At 45.3% G+C, this 12,311-nt stretch overlaps 1 pseudogene; it reads left to right on the plus strand.

Annotated features, from left to right (window-relative positions):
- Positions 1-2,171: 2,171 nt before the first annotated feature.
- Positions 2,172-7,990, plus strand: LOC135229303 (PC-esterase domain-containing protein 1B-like; annotated as a pseudogene).
- The last annotated feature ends 4,321 nt before the right edge of the window (positions 7,991-12,311 follow it).

Below are 12,311 nucleotides of genomic sequence, written 5' to 3' on the forward strand. Positions count from 1 at the left end.
TACTACTAAAGGTATTTCAAAGCATAGAAAATGATGGAATATTGCCTAGCTCATTCTATGAAGCCACTATATCCCTGATTCCAAAGCCAGGTAAAGACATCACAAAAAAAGAAAATTACAGACCTATATCCCTCATGAACATAGATGCAAAAATCCTCGACAAAATTCTAGCCAATAGAATTCAACAACATATCAAAAAAATAATCCACCACGACCAAGTGGGATTTATACCAGGTATGCAAGGCTGGTTTAATATTCGAAAAGCCATTAATGTAATCCACCACACAAATAAAACAAAAGACAAAAACCACATGGTCTTATCAATTGATGCAGAAAAAGCATTTGACAAAGTCCAACACCCTTTTATGATAAAAACTCTCAGCAAAATAGGAATTGAAGGAAAATTCCTCAACATAATAAAGGGCATCTTTTTATACAAAGCCAACAGCCAACATCACTCTAAATGGAGAGAGCCTGAAAGCATTTCCCTTGAGAACGGGAACCAGACAAGGATGCCCTTTATCACCACTCTTATTCAACATCGTGCTGGAAGTCCTAGCCAGGGCAATTAGGCTAGACAAAGAAATAAAGGGTATCCGGATTGGCAAGGAGGAAGTAAAGTTATCACTATTTGCAGATGACATGATTTTATACACAGAAAACCCTAAGGAATCCTCCAGAAAACTACTGAAACTCGTAGAAGAGTTTGGGAGAGTCTCAGGTTATAAGATAAACATACAAAAATCACTTGGATTCTCTACATCAACAAAAAGAACACCGAAGAGGAAATCACCAAATCAATACCATTCACAGTAGCCCCGAAGAAGATAAAATACTTAGGAATAAACCTTACCAAAGATGTAAAAGACCTATATAAAGAAAACTACAAGTACTACTACAAGAAACTGAAATGGACCTAGTTAAGTGGAAAAACATACCTTGCTCATGGATAGTTAACATAGTAAAAATGTCTATTTTACCAAAACCCATCTATACATACAATGCACTTCCAATCCAAATTCCAATGACATTTTTTAATGTGATGGAGAAACAAATCACCAACTTCATATGGAAGGGAAAGAAGCCTCAGACAAGCAAAGCATTACTGAAAAAGAAGAAGAAAGTGGGAGGCCTCATTCTACCTGATTTTAGAACCTATTATACAGCCACAGTAGTCAAAACAGCCTGGTATTGGTACAACAACAGGCACATAAACCAATGAAACAGAACTGAGAACCCAGGTATAAATCCATCCACATATGAGCAGCTGATATTTGACAAAGGGCCAGTGTCAGTTAATTGGGGAAAAGATAGTCTTTTTAACAAATGGTGCTGGCATAACTGGATATCCATTTGCAAAAAAATGAAACAGGACCCATACCTCACAAAAACTAACTCCAAGTGGATCAAAGACCTAAACTAAAGACTAAAACAATAAAGATCATGGAAGAAAAAATAGGGACAACTTTAGGAGCCCTAATACAAGGCATAAACAGAATACAAAACATTACCAAAAATGACGAAGAGAAACCAGATAACTGGGAGCTCCTAAAAATCAAACACCTATGCTCATCTGAAGAGTTCACCAAAAGATTAAAAAGACCACCTACAGATTGGGAAAGAATTTTCAGCTACGACATCTCCGACCAGTGCCTGATCTCTAAAATCTGTATGATTCTGTTAAAACTCAACCACAAAAACACAAACAACCCAATCAAGAAGTGGGCAAAGGATATGAACACACACTTCACTAAAGAAGATATGCAGGCAGCTAACCGATACATGAGAAAATGCTCTCGCTCATTAGCCATTAGAGAAATGCAAATTCAAACTATGATGCGATTCTATCTCACTCCAACAAGGCTGGCATTAATCCAAAAAACACAAAATAATAAATGTTGGAGAGGCTGCAGAGAGATTGGAACTCTTATACACTGCTGGTGGGAATGTAAAATGGTACAACCACTTTGGAAATCTATCTAACGTTTTCTTAAACAGTTAGAAATAGAACTACCATACAACCCAGAAATCCCGCTCCTCGAAATATACCCTAGAGAACTAAGAGCCTTCACACAAACAGATATATGCACACCCATGTTTATTGCAGCTCTGTTTACAATAGCAAAAAGCTGGAAGCAACCACGGTGTCCCATTAACGGATGAATGGTTAAATAAATTGTGGTATATTCACACAATGGAATACTACACATTAATAAAGAACCATGACGAATCTGTGAAACATTTCATAACGTGGGGGAACCTGGAAGGCATTATGCTGAGCGAAATTAGTCAGAGGCAAAAGGACAAATATTGTATAAGACCACTATTATAAGATCTTGAGAAATAGTATAAACTGAGAAGAACACATACTCTTGTGGTTACAAGGTGAGGAGGGAGGGAGGGTGGGAGAGGGTTATTTACTGATTAGTTAGCAGATAAGAACTACTTTAGGTGAAGGGAAGGACAATACTCAATACACGGAAGGTCAGCTCAACTGGACTGGACCCAAAACAAAGAAGTTTCTGAGATAAACTGATTGCTTCAAACATCAGTGGAGCATGGCGGGGGTCTGGGGACTATGGCTTAAGGGGACTTCTAAGACAATTGGCAAAATAATTCTATTATGAAAACATTCAGCATCCCACTTTGAAATGTGGCGTCTGGGGTCTTAAGTGCTAACAAGTGGCCATCTAAGATGCATCAATTGGTCTCAACCCATCAGAATCAAACGAGAATGAAGAACACCAAGGTCACAAGATAACCATGAGCCCAAGAGACAGAAAGGGCCACATGAACCAGAGACTTACATCATCCTGAGACCAGATGAACTAGATGGTGCCCGGCCACAACCGATGACTGCCCTGACAGGGAGCACAACAGAGAACCCCTGAGGGAGCAGGAGATCAGTGGGATGCAGACCCCAAATTCTCATAAAAAGACCAGACTTAATGGTCTGATTAAGACTAGAGGAATCCCAGCTGTCATGGTCCCCAAACCTTCTGTTGGCCCAGAATAGGAACCATTCCCGAAGACAACTTATCAGACATGGAAGGGCCTGGACAATGGGTAGGAGAGAGATGGTGATGAAGAGTGAGCTACTTGTATCAGATGGACACTTGAGACTGTGTTGGCATCTCCTGTCTGCAGGGGAGATAGGAGGGTAGAGAGGGTTAGAAACTGGCAAAATTGTCAGAAAGGAGAGACTGGGAGGGCTGACTCATTAGGCGGAGAGCAAGTGGGAGTATGGAGTAAGGTGTATATAAGCTTATATGTGACAGACTGACTTGATTTGTAAACGTTCACGTAAAGCTCAATAAAAATTATTAAAAAAAACATAGCAGCCATTTTGAGGATGGCGCAGGGACAGGCAGTGTCTCATTCTGCTGTACACAGAGTCACTATGAGTCAGAATGGACTAAACAGCACCAAACAACAACAACAAAGATGGTAGTGTGGATACATATCCTGTTATGTAATCTTCAAAGAGTATTACAATCAGACAGCTAGAAAACTTATCTAAGGGAAAATAAGAGGCCAAAGTTCATACCAGCAGGAGCCTGCATTAATATCATAGCAAGAAACAGGTCATGGTTATTGCAGCCAGGAAATTAGCATCTATATCCAACTGAAGAAGAACTCAAGATATGTATACTTGGAAACTAAATCCACATCCCAATAGGAACCCTGGTGGCACAGCGTTTAAGAGTTACAGCTGCTAACCAAAAGGTCAGCAGTTCAAATCCACCAAACGCTCCTTTGAAAACCATGTGGCAGTTCTACTCCTTCCTATAGAGTTGCTGTGCATCAGAAACCACTTGATGGCAATAGTAATGGGCAGCAGTAAATACGGCATATTTATTACAGTCAAGAGGTTAGCATGCATACCCAAAGAAAAACACGATGGGTTAAAACAAGCTCTAAGACTAAATATTTACCTAGAATATAGTAATAATATTGAAGTCAAGGTCATTACAGCCATAAAGTTAGCACTTATAGCCAAAGAAATAAGAGGTCAGAATTAATAAAACCTGGAATTCATCCAAATCCTAACATAAAGTGAGGGGCACAATGTTACAACCTCCATATACAAGGAGAAAGGAGGTTAGGGTTCAAAGAATCATGAGCCCAAAATCATATTTTAATAAGAGATACATTATGCTTCTTAAAGCCAGGAAGCTACATTCACATACTACTTAAGAGAAGATCAGGGTTCATAAAGCCCTGGTCTGACTCAAATTGTGCTAAGAATTGTGTTATGTTTCCTACAAGCAGGTAAGTAGCAACCACGTTCATGGACAAAAACAGATTAGGGTTCATAAAGCTAACAGCCTACATCCATATTTTAGTGAAAATGGCCCATGGTTCTCATGGCCAGGGAGCTAGAATCCATATCCTATGAAACGTAAAGACAGAGTTTAAAGAATGCAAATCCGAGTAAAAATCTGAAACTGGATCTGAGTATTAAACAGGCCGTGGTTGTTAGAGTCAAGAAACTCCTATGTTGGGAGACTGAAGGTCAGGGTTCATTGAGCCAGAAAAATGCATCCATAAAACATAGCCAAGGGAAAAGGGGGCCACAGTAAGTACAGCCAGATAGGTAGTATTCATATTCATGATTAAAGATGGTCAGAGTTCATATGAAAGGAAATTTGCCTTAATAACCTACTTAAAAAAAGATACATGGCTTGTGAGGCCTGGAAATTAGCATCTATACCCAGAGAAACATGAAGGCAGGATTCATAAAGAAGAGCTTTAACGTATGTACTAGTGAGAAAAGGGTCATTTAAACAAAGCTAGAAAGGGAATATCCATAACCTTAAAACAATATCTATGTCTTTACTAAGATATTGACATAATAGTAAAGATTATGTCATGGTTGTTACAAAAAAGAAGTTAGCAACCATATCCAAAGGAAAAAGAATAACAAAAAAGATCAGGTTTCACAGAGCCAGGAGCTTGACCCATATTCTGGTAATGAAATAGTCAAAGGCAGTATGGTTAGAAAGCTAGCATCCTATTCAAGCAGACAAGAGGCCAGGGTTCACAGAGCTTGTTCCATGCACATATTTTTTTAATAAGGAATATGACGTGAGTGTTACAGCCAGAATCTGCTAATAGAGAAGTTCATGATTCACAGAGCCAAGAGACTAAATCAACACCCTATGAAGTAATGGGGCATGGTTGTTACAGAACCATGCCCCATACTGGCATCTATATTAAAGAGAGGGAAGGGAAGGGTTCTTTTATCAAAGTTGATGTCAATATCCTGTTGAGAATTAGGCCTTGGATTTCAGCCAGGAATCCAGCACCAGTATGTAAAAACAAACAGTTGTATGTAAGGGATAAGGAAATCATGCTACATCTTAGTAAGAATTAGGAATGGTGCTTTCAGCCAGGACGTCAACATTTATATTCAATGGAGAGGAAGTCATTGTACGTGGAGCAAGTACTGACCAGTACATCTGGCTCATAGCAACCCCAGATATTGCAGAGTAGTAATGTACTCCACAGGTTTTTTTGTTTTCTAAGTTTATGCCCTTTGGGAAGTAGATAGCCAGAACTTTCACTTGAGGGGCCTCTATGTGGACTCAAACTGTCAATCGTTCTGTTAGCAGTCATATGTTTAATGGTTTGGGCCACCCAGAAGATAGTGTCATAATTTAAGGAGTGAGCATGTTAAAATTAACAGATCTAATGGCTGGTGGAGCCACTGTGGAAAAGGGTCTGAGCATTTCCCAAAGCAACGATTGTTCTACCACCACACCAGCAGACAAGTGCAGCTCAGGGCTTTTACTGAGAGCTGGAGCTCTCTTTTTGCACAAGTCCACCTACAAAAGTGTAATAGGAGCCTAATTTGTAAGAGCCAGAAGTTGCATACTAAGCTTACCCTGCTTGAACCACACCAGAGGCCGTTTGTTAGTGCAAAAAGGTGGTGGACGGCAGGAGTTCTACACTGGACACCCCGGGGGGATCCCCAGAGAAGCAGAATGACTGCCCAGAAGGTGGTGCCCAGGAAGGGTAAAACGTCCACCTACGTTACATACCGTAGGGTTCCTTTGCTTCGATTCTCCAAAGGGCAATGCTGGATAAATGCAGAGGAGCTGTGTGGTGGCCAGGCCTCAGCTCAGGAGCACTGGGTGTGCAGATGGAAGCGTGAAGGGTGGACTGCTTGGGGATACCATCATGGCCAGTACCTTGTGGGTATGGATTCCCACACCCCGGTTGTAACACTGTGTTAGAAGGGGTCTCCAGACTTTACCCTGGGACAAAGACAGTGATCAGGTCATGGGATGTGTTCTTGTCATTTCTCAGGAGGGCTGGGGTACTCACAATGGGATTGGGAAGAGAGAGACAAAACGAAAACAAAAACGAAAGCACCGTGGAACTAAGATGAGTATGTTTTCCTGAGTATTCTCGCCTACACTGCCTGGAAATCCTGGGTGTGGATCCACCACCGACTGGGCCACGGCCCTGGAAGTGGCCTGGTTCTTCCAGTGGACAGACTTTCTCCCAGTGCCTGGAGCACAGGTGGTGGCTGAGGCGGAAACAGCCTACAACCATCCAGACCAACAGCATCAGTGTCAGCACCGCTGCCCTCCACCAAGGGGAGCCAAGCCAGGCACAGGGGGAGGGCCATGGGTTCAGAGGTCACACCGTGGGCCTAAGGATTGGCAGAACGCTTTCAGGGCCCCGGACGCTGCCCCCTTTCTCCTCCCCGTCCAGGCCCAGGCCAGTCCAGCGGCATTAAACAGCCCCCGTCTGCCCGCCCGGCCGCCCCACAACCGCCAGCCAGCCAGCCTGCCTGCCTTCTCTCCGTCTCTGGCAGCAGCCCCTCAGCCCTCGGTCCAGAGCTCTTTCGGGACCCGCCCTGAGGGAAGGCAGGAGCTAGGCCACCTTCACCCAGCCACCATGGTCCACGTGAGGGCGTCCGAAGTCCGGCAGCTGCGGCACAACAAGTTCGTGGTCGTCATGGGGGACTCGGTGCAGAGGGCCGTGTACAAGGACCTGGTGCTCCTGCTGCAGAAGGACTGCCTGCTCTCAAGCAGTCAGCTGAAGGCCAAGGGCGAGATGAGCTTCGAGCAGGACAGGCTGCTGCACGGCGGCAGGTGGGGCCGTATGCACAACGGGACCCACTACCGCGAAGTCCGCGAGTTCTGCTCCACACACCACCTTGTGCGCTTCTACTTCCTCACGCGCGCCTACTCCCGGTACGTGGAGAAAGTCCTGCTGGAGCTGCTGAGGGGCGAGCACGGCCCAGACGTGGTCATCATGAACTCCTGCCTCTGTGACCTGTCCAGGTATGGCCAGGATTCCATGTGGAGCTACAGGAGGAACCTGGAGACCCTGTTCTGGTGCCTTCGCTAGGTCCTGCCCGAGTCCTCTCTCGTGGTGTGGGACACTGCCATGCCAGTGGCTGAGACGGTCTCGGGGGGTTTCCTCCCGCCTGAGGGCATGCCCCCGACCTCGTGCCTGCGGGATGATGTGGTGGAGGCCAACTTCTACAGCGCCGCTGAGGCCAGCAGGCTCCGCTTCAACGTGCTGGACTTGAATTTCCACTTCCGGCACTCCGGCAGCACAGGCAGGCAGATGGCGTGCACTGGAACCAACACGCTCATCGAAGGCTCTCGCAGCTGCTGCTGGCCCACCTGGGCGACATCTCGGGCGTGGACCTGCCCTGCGACAACCCGGTGGGCAGGTGGATCTGGGAAGGCCCTGGGAGCCGTCTCAGAGGGCCCGCGGACGACAGACTGCTCCAGCACCACTGAGGTGAATCCAGTGAGGTAGGCCCCGCCTCGACGCCCGCCTAGACCCGCGTGCCCTATCGCTTAGTCGCGGAGACCCCCTATTTCCCTGCCCCAGGTTCCCAGGTGCTTCCGGCGGCACCGCCATGGCTCCAGTTTGCCCTGGAACCAATCCCTGCAGCGCCAGTCATGCTCTGGCGACCCCTCTGCACTGCACACTAGGTATGGCGAGGAAGCAAACCTGACAGCTGGCCGGCTGCCCCGCAACGCCGGAATACATACGGCCTCTGATAAGCACCAGCGCCGCGTGGTTCACCGGGCTTCTCCGCCTTACCCTCCAGGTACCCCCCGCAGAGCCACAGAGGTGCAGGGGGACGGACCGCAGCCACCAGTATGACCAGTGCCAAGACTTCGGTAACCACCCCCCCACGTAGGTCGTCCTCTCCCCTTTGAACCCTTGCCTGGGGGATGGCCTAGGCATGCAGGTCTGGAACACCTCCAGCCACCCCTCCACCCCTCTCAGCAAGGACAAGCCTTACTCGCTGCGAGTTGGGGAAAGGAACAGATATCAGACGTGCACACTCACGGTTGTCTCCTCCTTGCCTTGATGCACAAACTAACTGCGAATTAAAAAAGTGCGTTCAGAAACACAGTGTCTGTCTCTGCGAAGGCCTTGTGGGGCTGCGCCCTGGCAGTGTGTCCATAATGGATCAGTGTAGCCTGTCACTCCCATTATGTTCTGGGTGCCTTTCGGGGCAAGGAGCAGGGCGCCCAGACGCCTCCTCGGGGGCTTCTGCTGCTTTCAGGGCCAAAGAGGCAATCAGGCGAAATCCATTCCTTCCAATTACCTGTAGTTTCTGTAGAAGAGTTATTTGTTCAGAAAAGCCCCGAGGTTGAGCTGCGCTTCACCACTTAGCAAGATCCAATGCTCAATTCAGCGACCTGAAATTAAGTGCCTCTCAGGCCTCTCAAGGCTGGTGTAAAAACAAGCCTCCCAGACCTTTTTCTATACTATTAAAGTGAATTAATTTATTTGCACACACTTGGGAGACTCTGAGAGCTTTTCCAGAGGTCGGGGGTTTCCTTGGCAGAGGAACCAGCTTCTCTTTCCTCATATGAGGAACAATGCGCCTTAAAGACAAACGGGGATGGAAGGTAGCCAGGGAGGAGATGGGAATCAGAGTGATCTCAAGCATGCTAAGAATGAATGAGCAAATCCAGGGCTGGTTACGGAAAAGGAGAAATGACACATTTTGGGCTTGAAATGATTTAAAGTATTGTTAAAGGAGGTGTCAAAAGTTTGGTGTAAGAACCCCTACAGTACGTCAAACTGACAGACATGTGGGGGAAGCCAAGCATGCGCATATGCTTATATACAGAGCCCTGGTGGGGCCCTGGGTAAGCATTGCGCTGCTAACGAAAAGGTGGGCGGTTCACATCCACCAGCCCCTCCTTGGAAAACCTATGGGGCGCTTCTACTCCGTCCTATAGGGCTGCTATGAGTTCAACCTAACTCAATGGCACCTAACAACGACAGACATAAACATACATACATAGATTTATATATATATATATATATACACACACATATACAAAAAAGGAAAAAAAACCCACTGCTGTTGAGTCAATTCTAATTCATAGTGACTTGAGAGGATTTCCAAGGATGTAAATCTTTACAGAAGCAGACTGCTGCACCTTTCTCCCAAGGAGCTGCTGGTGCTTTCAAACTGCCGACCTTTCATTTAGCAGTTGAGTGCTTTAACCACAGTGCCACCAGGGCTTCTTATACATATACACACACATATATATATACACACGTACATAAAATATACATGCATACAAATGTATATCCTGTCGTGTCACGCAGGAACTCCACCTATGTCACCTAAAAAAACAGAAACAGTTGCCAGTTGACACTGACTCTTGGCAAACCCAGGGTAGAACTGCCCCACAGTGTTTTCTTGGCTGTAACCTTCTTGGAAGCAGAGTGCCGGGCCTTTCTTCCACAGCAGTGCTGTGTGGGCTTGAACCACAAACCTTTAGGTTGTGCCAGAAGGAAACTTTGAAACTTTAATCCAAACTTGCATAAAAAAAAATTCATGTAATTCTATTGTTATTGGAAAAAAAAATTGTTTAGAAACAAAGAATTGCATTGATAAAAGCATCTTGAGAATGTAGGGTCTATTCTGATTATTACAGTGAACAAGCAGCCCTCTCGGGTGGCCAGGGAGCCGGGGGCCACGATTGTATTTAAGTCTGTGTGAGAACTGTCTCTTTTTTCCTTTTACAGACATTTACTTTCCTCTTTTCTCAAAAAGTCTCCTAGATATGCCATTCCTAATGGCAACATTTTTATTTCACCTCTCAGGAACACAGCCTCTAACCGTGAAGCCCATCATAATGAAAAATCTCGCAAAACACGTCTGCAGCAGGTGATATGCTTTTCTTCATTTTGGCTGTAGAATTTTTCTACAGAAAATTGAATTTGCTCACTTAGAATTAAAATGACCCTGCAGATCATGTTTAATTTTTCCAGCATGAATAAACCCAGCCTCTGTCTTTTTCCTCTGTCTCTCTCTCTCCCTATCTATATGCACACACACACACACACACACACACACACACACACACACTCCAGACTTACATATAAGTTTCCTCATTGGTCAGACATTTTCAAAGTCTTTGAATCTTGCTTTCCCTGTGTAGATGGCTCTAGCAGATTCTAAAGCAACCAGGCCTTCCTGCATTGCTAGCGGGAGTGTAAAATGCTACAGCCACTGTGCAGAACAGTTTTGGCTGTGCCTCAAAAAGTTAAACATATGATGACCCCAAGATCCAGCAAACCCAGTCCTAGGCATGCACCCAGAAAAAGCCAAAACAAGAATGCAAACAGAACCCTGTAAACCAATGTTCACTACAGAGCTTTTCATAACAGCCGAAAGACAGAACTGCCTAAGTGTTCATCAACAGATGAATGGATAATCAAAATGTAGTCTCCCCTGCCCTTGCTGGCCCTCTACTTCACCAAACATGATGTCCTTCTCCAACAATTGACCCCTCCTGATGACGTGTCCAGGCAAGCAAATTGGACAATGTTCTGTGTTGATCTATATGGTTTTTCACTGGTTCATTTTTGGAAGTAGATGGCCAGGCCTTTCTTCCTAGTCTGTCTTAGTCTGGAAGCTCTACCAAAATCTATCCACCATGGGTGGCCCTGCTGTTATTTGAAATACTAGTGGCATAGCTTCCAGCATTTCAGTAACACCCAAGCCACTACAGTAGGACAGACTGATAGATGGGTAGTAGACTATTCTGTACACACATCCTTCCTCAGACTATACTACCTATTCACGACCTTCAAGCATTTCCTTTGTTAGTCTCTCTGAGTGGTTTTGTTCTTCCCCTTGGCATGTTCTTGAGAACCTTCTGCTCTCTCGTCTAGACCCGTTACATGCTCCCCCTTCCAGGACACCTTTCTGACCGTCCCCAGGAGATTTAGCAGCATTGTAGATGGCACGCTTGTATTCCAGGTGGCATGCACTGTACATTTGGAAAGCCTAGCTCCCCTGCTAGACTTTTACCCCTTCCTGTTTATTTCTGTACAGTCTTCTAGTGCATCCCAGAATATGGTAGGCTCTGAGTCAAGGTTTGTAGAATGAAGAATTATTAATACAAATTAAATAGCAGACTGATGATAAATCATGCTGTTGAATGTCAGTAGTGAAAAGCTTACATAATTATTATGCTTGGTAACCTTGGTGGCGTAGTGGTTAAGAGCTGCAGCTGCTAACCAAAATGTTGGCAGTTTGAATCCTTAGGGTCGCTATGAGTGGAATTGACTGGACTGCAACAGGTTTGGTTTCTTTTTGGTTAGCAGTGAAGGACCTCTGGAGGCATAACAGTTAAGCACTCGGCTGCTAACAAAAAGGTTGGCAGTTCAAACTCACCATGTGGCTACAAGGGAGAAAGGCCTAGCTATCTGCTCCTGTGAAGACAATTGTTATTCAGTGCCGTCGAAGCACTTCGGACTCATAGCGACCCTATGTGCAACAGAAAGAAACACTGCCAGTCCTGTGCCATCCTCACAAACGTTGTTATGCTTGAGTCCATTGTTGTAGCCACTGTGTTAATCCATCTTGTTGAGGACTTTCCTCTCTTTCACTGACCCTCTACCTTACAAAACACGTCCTTCTCCAGGCACTGGCCCCTCCTGATAATATCTCCAAAGGAAAGATGACAACCTAGGAAACCCAATAGGGCAGTTGTATTCTCTCACATGGGGTTCCTGTGAGTTGGAATCAACTCCAAAACACCCAATAACAACAGCTTAGCAGTGAACCAAAAGTTGAGCACTTTTCTTTGGGGCTAAAGGATCCTGTTGAGAACAAAAGCAGAAAAAGACAATGAAATTTGAATATTGATGGGGCATTAACTGGCTGAGCCTAAGCAGGCAGAAGAGGACTGGCTGAGAGAAGCACAAGGCAACCCCAGGGGGGAGTAAAAATCAACCCTCCAGTCTGTAGAGGTAGAGCTAATTTTCTGTAAGTGATACTGTGAGTTGCAATATCA

The sequence above is a fragment of the Loxodonta africana genome, unplaced genomic scaffold, assembly GCF_030014295.1.
Source record: "Loxodonta africana isolate mLoxAfr1 unplaced genomic scaffold, mLoxAfr1.hap2 scaffold_184, whole genome shotgun sequence".
In the NCBI taxonomy this organism is placed as follows: Eukaryota; Metazoa; Chordata; class Mammalia; order Proboscidea; family Elephantidae; genus Loxodonta; species Loxodonta africana.